The 12,351-nt window shown below is 45.2% G+C and overlaps 1 protein-coding gene across 2 annotated transcripts in view; it reads right to left on the bottom strand.

Annotated features, from left to right (window-relative positions):
* LOC144508084 (proline and serine-rich protein 2-like) overlaps nucleotides 1-12,075 on the bottom strand; it is a 66,231-nt gene extending 54,156 nt beyond the window's left edge. The window contains exon 1 of one of the 2 annotated variants that reach the window (XM_078235956.1): nucleotides 11,957-12,075. The gene's annotated coding sequence lies outside the window, so the exon portion shown is untranslated. The remainder of the gene's footprint in view (nucleotides 1-11,956) is intronic. The other variant, XM_078235955.1, reaches the window with a different exon arrangement.
* Between the last annotated feature and the right edge of the window lie 276 nt (nucleotides 12,076-12,351).

Genomic DNA, 12,351 nt, shown 5'->3' with positions numbered 1-12,351 from the left:
GATAACCCTCACATTTATCCACATTATATTGTATCTGCCATGGATTTGCCCATTCACTCAGCTTGTCCAGATAACTTTGGAGCACGAATATATTTTATCAACATGTAGATGGTAAAAAAGGTAAGTGAGGCCAATTAGGGACAAAAGAAAAGGTCTTGTGGAGGCATATGTTACAGCTGAAGTAGTAATGAATTCCTCAGAACTTTCCACTTCTCTAATTCTGGTTTATGGAGAGGCCCAGTTTTAGTGGCTCCACCACCCAAGCCTTCCCCAAGCTCAGAGATTCCCTCCCTAAACCTCTCTGCCTCACTTTCATCCTTTAAGATGCTTCATTAAGGCTATTTCTCTGCCTTAACATCTCCTTATGTGGCTCGGTGTCATTGTGCCTCCAAGTATAATACTCCTGTGGGGTGTTTGACGACATTGAAGGTGGAATGCAAGTGCAGGTTGTTGTTAGTGATTTGTCTGAGAGAGAGCATCACCTTCCAACGATGAGCAGAGAGTTGCGCGGGCATGCATAGATTCTAATAAGCTGGTACAGAGTGACAGGGTTCCCTTTTTCCTGGGTTTGGTATAATGATCTAGATAGTGAGCAAGTAGAGGCACGTAGCAGTTTGTAGGTTGAAAGTTTAATTTTTCAGGAGTGGTTTGTAATATCAAATGGTTGGGTATGAAAGTTGGCAAGTTATGTTACAGCTGTATAAAACTTTAGTTGGGCCACAATTGGAATATTACATGCTGCTCTGGTCACCACACTATCAGAAGGACATGGATGCATTGGAGAAAGTGCAAAGAAGGTTCATCATGCCTGGTCTCAAGGGTGTTGGCTATGAGGAGAGGTTGGGTAAACCTGGATTGTTTTCACTGGAAAGACAGAGGCTGAGGGGAGACCTGATAGAGGTCGACAAAATTAGGAGAGGCACAGACAGGGTGGGCAGTCAGAGGCTTTTTCCCAGGGTGGAAAGGGTCAATTACAAGGGGGCACAGGTTCAAGGTGAGAGGGGGTAAGTTTAGGGGAGACGTGCGGGGAAAGTTTTTCACAGAGGGTGGTGGGAGCCTGGAACGCACTGCCAGTGGAGGTGGTGGAAGCAGGCACGTTAGCAACGTCCAAGGTGTATCTTGATAGACACATGAACGGGAGGCAAAAAGAGGGATAGAAATTGCATATTGGCACAGGCTTGGTGGGCCGAAGGGCCTGTTCCTGTGCTGTATTGTTCTCTGTTCATTGAATAGAAAGTGCCATGTCCCAGCAGAAACAAAATATTTTCATATCAGGGAAAACAAACACTTAAAACAGAAAAAGATTTACATTGCAATTTACTGAGTGGAAAAAAAATGTTTTTTTTAAAATGGAACTGTGTAGTTATCTGTATTTTGTTAAGGTATGTGAATGAACATTATTCTGTGTGTCAGCATTAATCACTCCCATAGCAGATGGGTTAGAAGCAGGGGGGCATTGTGTCTTTAACTGATTCTCTCTCTAAGCTCCCTCACCCTCCACCTCCACTCCAGGCGAACATGCAGTTTTCTCTTTTGTCACTGCAGATCCTGTTTTCTTTCTCTGATTAACTGTTTTCAAACATCAAGCAGCATAGTTCTGCATTTTAATCTTTCCTGCCTGGGTCTTACCTAGAGCTCTACAACTTCCAGGATTAAGATATTTGGGTTATAGATCTTCATTGAATCCCTACAGTGCAGAAGGAGGCCATTTGATCCATTGAGTCTGCACTGACCACAATCCCACCCAGGCCCTATCCCCGGAACCCCATGTATTTACCCTAGCTAGTGCCCCTGACACTAAGGGACAATTTAGCACAGCCAAATCCACCGAACCCGCACATCTTTGGACTGTGGGAGGAAACCGGAGCACCCGGAGGAAACCCACACAGACAAAGGGAGAATGTGCAAACTCCGCACAGTCACCCGAGGCCAGAATTGAACCCGGGTCCCTGGTGCTGTGAGACAGCAGTGCTGTCCACTGGGCCACCGTGCCGCCCCCAATATCCCAGAGAATTATTTGATGTGACTAACAAAGAGTATTGTAACATAAAAGTGCATATGCCTTACCATGCCAAAGTAACAATTCATAGAATCATAGAAACCCTACAGTGCAGAAGGAGACCATTCAGCCCATCGAGTCTGCCAGCAGCCACAATCCCACCCAGGCCCTATTCCCGTAACCCTGCTATTCATCCCGCTAATCCCCCTGACACTAGGGTCAATTTAACATGGCCAATCAATCTAACCCACACATCTTTGGACTGCTAATTTGCCTCATTTCCAAGTCCACTATTCAGGTTCATAGTCAGATGGTCCTTTTTTTGTGATTACTGACCCTTTCTCCTTAGAATTTAATTGCAATCACATTTCCAAACTAGTCTGATTTATCTTCCCGAGTTGCTCTTGAAATCTCTTTTTGTCATTTCTGCAATAAGAGACATCAAATTAATGTGTCTTTGGTTCTTTATCAACTTTCCAATGGTCTTGGACCCAGAGTCTTAGTCATCAGGTTGCCGTGTACAGGAATTCAGAGTATATTTCAAAATCAATTGTGATAGAATACATAATCATTTTTCTTTAATAACACATTGCCCTTGCCTATTAGAACTATGGAAAACTACTTTATGCCTGTACTTGGAAACAGACTGATTGACATTAACAGCACACAGACACTAATAAGTGAACTTTAAACTCTTTGTAATTTCATCGCGGGAACACTTTGCTGAAACTCCCCTGTATTGATTGTTGCGTTCCAGTTGCAGCCAGAGACTCTCTGATTGGGCAATCATTACCTCAATCAGGGAGCTCATACTCCAAGAGGCCAACGTCATGGGTCTTGACGAGGTCATTACAGGGGCTGTGTCCATGAACTCCAGCAAAAATATCTTATAAAACAACATAAAGTGGGATATCTTTATATGAGTGTCCGGCACTCATGAACCATAGAACCACAACAGTGCAGAAGAATGCCATTCAGCCCATCGAGTCTGCACCGGCTCTCAGTAAGATCATCTTACCCAGGCCCACCCCCCCTACCCTATCCTCATAGCCCAGCACATTTACCGTGGCTAACCCATCTACACACCTTTGGACTGGAGCACCTGGGAGGAAAGCCATGCAGACACGAGGAGAATGTGCAAACTCTACACAGACAGACAGTGACCCAAGCTGGGAATCGAACCCGGGTTCCTGGCGCTGTGAGGCAGCAGTGCTAACCAGCGTGCCACACTTGCTCACTTCTGGAAGAATGATTTTACTCTCTTTAAAAATGGGAATAACTCCACTTGGAACTTGTGAAAAATTAATAATGACTCTGTCAGACACATTTTTCCCCTCCTGCAGAGATACTTTGTCCCACTCCATAAGTTTATAAAAAAACTTTTACAATTTACATTGGTTGACAGAAAATATTCAATTAGTCATTCATAATTAGATTAAGGCCGGAATTCTCCCATCCCGCCCATCACTGGAATTTTTGCGGGCAGATTCCGGGAAATGTGAAACCCCATTAACAGTTGGCAGGGAATTTCCGGCTTTTAGACCAGCGCGACCGGAGAATTCTGCCCCACATCTTGTTGCTTGTAAAATGATGAAACCCCAGGTGTTGGCAAGTTAATCTTTCTGTATGTGTACTTGATGAGTGAAAATATTTTTCCTTGTTGAATTTAGACAATCTAATTGGGGGAAAAAGGTTTCCTTTGGCCACCGTGTGCCTATGGGGTGGCACGGTGGCACAGTGGTTAGCACTGCTGCCTCACAGTGCCAGGGACTCAGGTTCGATTCCCAGCTTGGTTCACTGTCTGTGTGGAGTTTGCACGTTCTCCCCATGTCTGCGTGGGTTTCCTCTGGGTGCTCTGGTTTCCTCCCACATTCTGAAAGACGTGCTGGTTAGGTGCATTGACCCGAACAGGCGCCAGACTGTGTCGACTAGGGGAATTTCATGGTAACTTCATTGCAGTGTTAATGTAAGCCTTACTTGTGACTGATAAATAAACTTAACTTTACTTTTTTACTTTATAGCACCAGAAACACAGCAGGAAATCCTTCTGCCAATATTGCAGTATTTCAAAGAAATACATTAAAAAGATTTTCCAGGAAATCTTACCGCTATGCTTACAAAGTCACGAACAAATAGACATCACAGGAAATCTTCAATTCTCAAGAGACGCTCAAAGATACTGCTGCACTTCAAATCAATGCACACTCGGGAAATGCAAGAACGTAAGGAATAGGCTCACAGAGTAGGCTATTTGGCCCTTGTGGGACATGGGAGTCGCTGGCTGGGCCAGCATTTATTCTCCATCCCTAGTTGCCCTTGAACTGAACAGCTTGCTGGGCCATTTCAGAGGGCAGTTGAGAGTCTACCACATTGCTGTGGCTCTGGAGTCACATGTAGGCCAGACTGGGTAAGGACGGCAGATTTCCCTCCCTAAAGGACATTAGTGAACCAGATGGGTTGCTCCAACACTCGACAATGGTTCCACGGTCACCAGTAGGTTCTTAATTCCAGATTTTTTTATTGAATACAAATTCCACCACCTGCCGTGACGGGATTCGAATCCGGGTCCCCAGAACATTAACTGAGTTTCTGGATTAATAGTCTAGCGATTACACCATCGCCTTCCCATAAGGTTCCACCATTCAACAAGATCTGATCAATCTCAATTCCACTTTCCCACCCATTCAACATCTTCCTCGATTCCCTCAATACCCAACAATCTACTGATTTTTGATAGGAATAGTTTGGGGAGAAGGGCAAGTAGTGAATCAAACTGATATATTGTCCTGGGCTGTGCCATCTTCTTGGCTGGGTTCAGCATTCTCGCATTCATAAAGAGAAATTCATGTTGGACATCACAATCCACATTTTTAAAATTATAAATCACAAGTAGGCTTACATTAGCATTGCAATGAAGTTACTGTGAAATTCCTCTCGTCGCCACGCCATTGACCTGTTTGGGTCAATGCAACTAACCAGCACGTCTTTCAGAATGTGGGAGGAAACCGGAGGACCCAGAGGAAACCCACGCAGACATGGGGAGAACATGCAAATTGCATGTTGGGAGGAGGTTAAGTGAGGATGAGCAAGAGCACAACTTGCATTTCTACAGCACGTCCTGATGTGATCTAATCACCCAAGTTGTTTAATTAGGAGCCTTATCAAACAAAATTTAACACCCAGTTATATAAGGACATATTAAGTCATGATCTCATTGAATGGCAGAGCCAGACTTGATGGTAACCCAAGCTGGGACTCGAACCCAGGTCTCTGGCGCTGTGAAGCAGCAGTGCTAACCACTGTGTTACCATGCCACCTATATTGGTAGTTTTTTTTAGCTGCCAATAAGATCCCTGTATTGGGAATTCTCTCCCTAAACCTCTTCACCATCACTTTCCTTTCTTTAACAGAGCTTAAAAATCTCCCACATTCTGAAAGACGAGCTGGTTAGTTGCATTGACCCAAATAGGCGCCGGACTGTGGTGACGGTGGGGCGGCACGGTAGCACAGTGGTTAGCACTGCTGCTTCACAGCTCCAGGGACCTGGGTTCGATTCCCAGCTTGGGTCACTGTCTGTGTGGAGTTTGCACATTCTCCTCGTGTCTGCGTGGGTTTCCTCCGGGTGCTCCGGTTTCCTCCCACAGTCCAAAGATATGCGGGTTAGGTTGATTGGCCATGCTAAAAATTGCCCTTAGTGTCCTGAGATGCGTAGGTTAGAGGGATTAGGGGGTAAATATGTAGGGATATGTGGTCGGTGCAGACTCGATGGGCCGAATGGCCTCTTTCTGTACTGTACGGTTTCTGTGATTTCTATGACTAGAGGAATTTCACAGTAACTTCATTGCAGTGTTAATGTAAACCTTACTTGTGACTAATAAATAAATAATAAACTGGAACCATTTTGTCGGGGATGTTCGAGAGGCTAGAATTGGAGTAGCGCAGGAATGCGGGGCTGGGAGCTGATTACAGAAATGGGGAGTGGTGAGGCCGTGGAGGGTTATTGACAATGAGATGAGAAATTTAAAATCGATTGTAGTGCTAGGAGATAAGACATAGGAGCAGAAGTGAGGCCATTCGGCCCATCAAGTCTGCTCTGCCATTCAATGAGATCATGACTTAATATGTCCTTATATAACTGGGTGTTAAATTTTATTTGATAAGGCTCCTATTAAACAACTTGGGTGATTAGATCACATCAGGACGTGCTGTAGAAATGAAAGTTGTGCTCTTGCTCCTCCTCACTTAACCTCCTCCCATGTTAAGGCAAGGCTTTGTATCTCTCAAAGTGAGCTAAATGTGGACAGCTACTTCCCTTGATGTCTGCACCTCCTGGTGAGGCAACATCTGATACAGAAAACAGAACAGAGTCACGGAAAGGTAACAGTTCAGAAGGAAGGGAAATTCCACTCCTACTGGCCTTCCCTCATAACCCTGCTAATATTTTGACTTGATTTTCTTACAGAAGAGGAAGTCATTTGGTACAAATGCAAAACATGCCTGTAACTTTGATGTTTGTATTATTTCCTTTAGCAAATGTAAAACCCTGGATCTGAATGGCATGGTGGCACAATGGTTAGCATTGCTGCCTCACAGCGCCAGGGTTCGATTCCCGGCTTGGGTCACTGTCTGTGCGGAGTCTGCATGTTCTCCCTGTGTCTGCATGGGTTTCCTCCGGTTGCTCCAGTTTCCTCCCACTGTCTGAAAGACGTGCTGGTTAGGCGCCAGAGTGTGGCGACTCGGGGATTTTCACAGTAACTTCATTGCAGTGTTAATGTAAGCCTTCTTGTGACTAATAAATAAGCTTACTTAACTAAACTCAGCATTTGCTGAGTTTAAAGGCAATTAGTCCACCATTTATACCATGAGGGGACAGTCAATGCTGATGTGCAACATTGTTTGTGTCTCTCCACAGGTACATTAGGGGTTTGCACTGAGCCCCTGCAGTGGAGGTCAGCTGCACAGGGACCCCGGCCTGTCCTGAACCTGTTTTAACAAGAGCCGCTGTCACCATTGTTAACTGTGCCCCTTACTCAAGTTAATTGATAAGCACAAAAACTTTATCTTTGAATTGAATCATGTCTTTATTAGGAAAATGTAAAACAAACCGGAACTACTACAAGACTGACTCTCTATTGTATCACAATGATTCTATTCCCCTATAAATCTATTATAAGTTTACAAACATAGATTTTAACGACTTATCTAATGGACCTGTAGGGGTGTCTCTATCCTCTTCTGCTGGTCAGGCATAGAGAGGGTTCAGACTTCAACAAGCTTACAGCTTGAGGTTCCTTTCTTCTTCCTCTGTAGTTCTTCTCTTCTCTGATTCTGTTCTTCAAAGCTCCAGTATTTATTCTTCTGAGACTGGCTTGAACACATGCATGTAGACTTTGGCCATAAATGTATCTTCCTAATTGGTTTATTCCAGGCGGGTTGACCTAAGTTATCTTAGCATTTAAAATCAGCCTCTGGATCCATTGATTGATTAGAATGACTTTACTATCTGAAACAAAAACAGAAAATGCTGGAAAATCTCAGCCGGTCTGACAGCATCTGTGGAGAGAGAATAGAGCCAACATTTCGCATTAGCTCTATTCTCTCTCCACAGATGTTATCAGACCTGCTAAGGTTTTCCAGCATTTTCTGTTTTTGTTCCTGATTCCACGGTGTTTTGCCTTTATTATCAGGAATCCTGCTGATTTGTCATAGTCAAACTTTCCCTTGAAAACAACCATTGTCCAGTATCTTGCTGACTCTATCACCCATCGTAAAACACCATCATAAAACAAAAGACATTTGTTGCAAGGAAACAGTGTAGTACACATATGCAGCCTGGGGTTAAAACCTTCTGTGCTGAAGTTAGCCACATTTCCCATCAGGCCACAGTAGTGTTGTTTCTTTGCTTGGCCATATTGTATTAGACAGCTGCTCGCTGGCTACACCATGTTGGTTCAAATCCTGCCATTTGATGGATGGGGTTTGTCGTCAAGATCTTGGTAGTGACTCCATATGTTTCCCGTTCCTTGATGTCAGTTTATTCTTAAAACCTTGTTTTTTTTTCTCACTTAAGGCAGTGACTCAATCTGAGGTTTCTGGCAGCTCCTTCTGCTTCCGCCCCCCCCCCCCCTCCCCCCACAGCCCAAATAAACATTGTTTAATGTCTGAATCCAGACAGTGAATGCTGGAAGATTATCAGCATCAGGCCTGATCCTGCCCTCATTCCACAACCAGATGTTTGCACCTTCCAGCAAGGATTCCAATTGGATGATTAGCCACAGGAACCTTGGCTGCTTTTCCCCACACCCTCCACCCTTCCCTAGGCAAGGAATGTGGAGGCTCATCACCATCTCGGTTGATATTGGATAACTCGACACAGACTGTGCACTGTGTCTGGAGAATGACACCATCAGGGAAGCTTGTTAATATGATATCACTCCCCAAATGAGTGGTAGTTTCAGTATCGTATAAGATTGGGTAGATTTGGAATTAATCATTTACAGTGACAAGGTACACAGTTAGTGCAGGCTAAATACATACTGACAAGATGTGTTAACAGAACACACCTTGTAATGTACACCGACAAACATGTGTCAACATGGCACACCAACATGGTTCACCATTACTGTATGTGATACAGTAGGTACAAGAAGTCACCCTGGCACATGGTAAATGTGCCAAGCACTTTGCCATGGGGGAAATGCACATTAACATGGCACACACATGACTTGAAACAATTGCAACTTCATGGGTACGCCCAACATGGGGGGGCGCCCAACACAGGACGGCAGGCACCAGACACGGTCAGGGAGAGGCAACAAACACAAGAGGTGAGGGGCAGCTCCACTTCACAAACTCTCCTATCCCAGGAAAGGTTAGCTCATCAATATTCCAACTTCAATATTTCGTATTCTCTCGGTAGCACTCTTACCCTGCATCAGAGCATTGTGGGTTCATTGGCGAAGTGGCGAGCCTGTGGTATTGTCACTGGACTAGGTTAATACTCCGGGGATACAGGTTCAAATCCCACCACTGCAGATGGTGAAAAATAACTTTGAAAGTCTCACGTTGACCATAAAACCGTTGTCGATTGTCGGAAAAAGCCATCTGGTTCACTCATGTCCTTTAGGGAAGGAAATCTGCCTTCCTTACCCGGTCTGGCCGACATGTCACTCCAGAGCTACAGCAATGCAGTCGACCCTAAGATGGCCGAGCAAGCCACTCAGTTCAAGGGCAATTAGGGTTGGGCAGTAAATGCTGGCCCAGCCAATGATCCACGCGTCGCACACCAAGGAATTTAAAAACTCCCACTTCAGAAATGGAGCACAAGAAAATCAGACAGATACTCCCATGCTGGACACTCTCTGCTTAAGTGCTAACTGTCAGAGCAGCCCTCTTTCACATCAAGCATTCAAGCAAGGCCCCTTCTTCCCTCTCAGATCAACGTAGATAACATACCAGATGAATATCTAAGAAGGAGGAATGGAGTTAACCCCGCAGTGTCCTGGGGCCAATATTTATCCATTGAACATCACAACAACAGATTATTGGGTCAATACCACATTGCTGTTTGTAGGATCTTACTGTGCACAAACTACCTGGAACACCTAGGTAACAAGGACACCTCTGTCAGACTCCTATTTATTGAATACAGCTCAGTCTTCAACACCATTATTCCTACGAAACTCATCTCCAAACTCCGTGGCCTGGGCCTCCCTCTGTGACAGGATCCTGGACTTCCTAACTCACAGACCACAATCAGTAAGGATAGGCAACACCACCACCTCCACAATCATCCTCAACACCGGTGCCCCACAAGGCTGTGTTCTCAGCCCCCTACTATACTCCTTATACACCTATGACTGTGTGGCCAAATTCCCCTCCAACTCGATTTTCAAGTTTGCTGACGACACCACTGCAGTGGGTCAGATCTCAAACAATGACGAGACAGAGTACAGGAATGAGATAGAGAATCTGGTGAACTGGTGCAGCAACAATAATCTCTCCCTCAATGTCAACAAAACGAAGGAGATTGTCATCGACTTCAGGAAGTGTAAAGGAGAACATGGCCCTGTCTACATCAACGGGGATGAAGTAGAAAGGGTCGAGAGCTTCACGTTTTTAGGTGTCCAGCTCACCAACAACCTGTCCTGGTCCCCCCCATGCTGACACTATAGTTAAGAAAGCCCACCAACGCCTCTACTTTCTCAGAATCATAGAATCATAGAAACCCTACAGTGCAGAAGGAGGCCATTCGGCCCATCGAGTCTGCACCGACAACAATCCCACCTTGGGCTTACCCCCACTACCCCACACATTTACCCCACTAATCCCTCTAACCTACATATCCCAGGACACTAAGGGGCAATTTAGCATAGCCAATCAACCTAACCCGCACAACTTTGGACTGTGGGAGGAAACCGGAGCACCCGGAGGAAACCCACGCAGACACGAGGAGAATGTGCAAACTCCACACAGACAGTGACCCAAGCCAGGAATCGAACCCAGGTCCTTGGAGCTGTGAGGCAGCAGTGCTAACCACTGTGCCACCGTGCCTTAGAAGACTAAGGAAATTTGGCATGTCAGCTACGACTCTCTCCAACTTTTACAGATGCACCATAGAAAGCATTCTTTCTGGTTGTATCACAGCTTGGTATGGTTCCTGCTCTGCCCAAGACCGCAAGGAATTACAAAAGGTTGTGAATGTAGCCCAGTCCATCACGCAAACCAGCATCCCATCCATTGACTCTGTCTACACTTCCCGCTGCCTCGAAAAAGCAGCCAGCATAATTAAGGATCCCATGCAACCCGGACATTCTCTCTTCCACCTTCTTCCATCGGGAAAAAGATACAAAATTCTGAGGTCACGTACCAACCGACTCAAGAACAGCTTCTTCCCTGCTGCTGTCAGACTTTTGAATAGACTTACCTTGCATTAAGTTGATCATTCTCTACACCCTAGTTATAACTGTAACACTACATTCTGCAACCTCTCCTTTCCTTCTCTATGAATGGTAAGCTTTGTCTGTATTGCATGCAAGAAACAATCTTTTTCACTGTATCCCGATACATGTGGCAATAATAAATCAAATCAAAATCAAAGCTGCCACATTTCCTACATTACAGCAGCGACACTTCAAAGAAAAAATTACACCCTTAGTTGTGGAATCCATAATCATAGAATCCCTACAGCGCAGAAGGAGACCATTTGGCCCATCGAGTCTGTACCAACCACAATCCCACCCAGGCCCTATTCCCACAACGCTAGCTAATACCCCTGACACTAGGGTCAATTTATCACAGCCAATCCACCTAACCCACATGTCTTTCGGACCGTGGGAGGAAACTGGCGCTCCTGGAGGAAACCCACGCAAACACGGGGAGAAGGTGCAGACTCCACACAGACAGACAGTCTCCCGGGGCCAGAATTGAACCCAGGTCCCTAGTGCTGTGAGGCAGCAGTGCTAACCACTGTGCCACCCTTTGTAAGTAAAGTACTTTGGATCATCCTGTGGTTGTGATAGGCGCTATATAAATGCAAGTCTTTCTCTTATTTTTTAATATTTAATTCACCATCACACGAAATGTCATTATCAGTACAATTAAAGGATTATAAATGATAAGTTTTTAAAGGCAGTATCGGTAACAATTTGTACTGATTAGGGATTAATAGCGTGTAAAACATGACATGGATCTTTCCAAACCGCTGGATACCCTGCCCAGAGCAAAAAGTTTTAAAATGCCCAGAGCTCCCCCACAGTGGCTCTGAGAGACTGGGTGCTCCTGACTGATAGATGGCAAATACCCCAACTCCCAGATGATCATTTTTTGTTTTAAAATCTCTGAAATTACAGCACCAACAAATGCAAAATATCAGCAAGAGGTCTGTGCTCAGGCAAGAGTAAAGATCTTGGAATAAAAATTTAACCCAGCCCCACACACCCAGTTCCAGTGAGTTACCTGAACGAGCGGGACTGGCGGAGATCTCCCAAACAGCAGACAGGAATAAACCAGGGGTCTCTGTCCCTCTGCCAAAGGGCTAAACTCTCACCCTGTCTCTCTCAGCTGTATCGTTTATGTCCGCCTCCAAGTTCCCTCCTTGAGCTTTGGGTTCAGAGGCTGTGCCAGCCAGTTACTGATTAATTCTCGAATTAAAGAGCTCTCATTTCTAGGCAACTGCCCGTGCGCAATAACTCCTCCCTGTCAATAGACCCAAGCAGCGTGAGTGACTAAGAATGAAGGGAGGACGTGTGTTAAATAAAAGGGGGCAAGGACTGGTTAAATCTTTCCCGGTTAGTATCTCGCCACGCCTGCATTCACTGGATCCGAGTGCTTTATTCATGTTTAGATATGTT

The sequence above is a fragment of the Mustelus asterias genome, chromosome 19, assembly GCF_964213995.1.
Source record: "Mustelus asterias chromosome 19, sMusAst1.hap1.1, whole genome shotgun sequence".
Classification (NCBI taxonomy): Eukaryota; Metazoa; Chordata; class Chondrichthyes; order Carcharhiniformes; family Triakidae; genus Mustelus; species Mustelus asterias.
The sequence above is the reverse complement of the archived record's forward strand: the minus strand, read 5'-3'. Positions and strand labels throughout refer to the sequence as shown.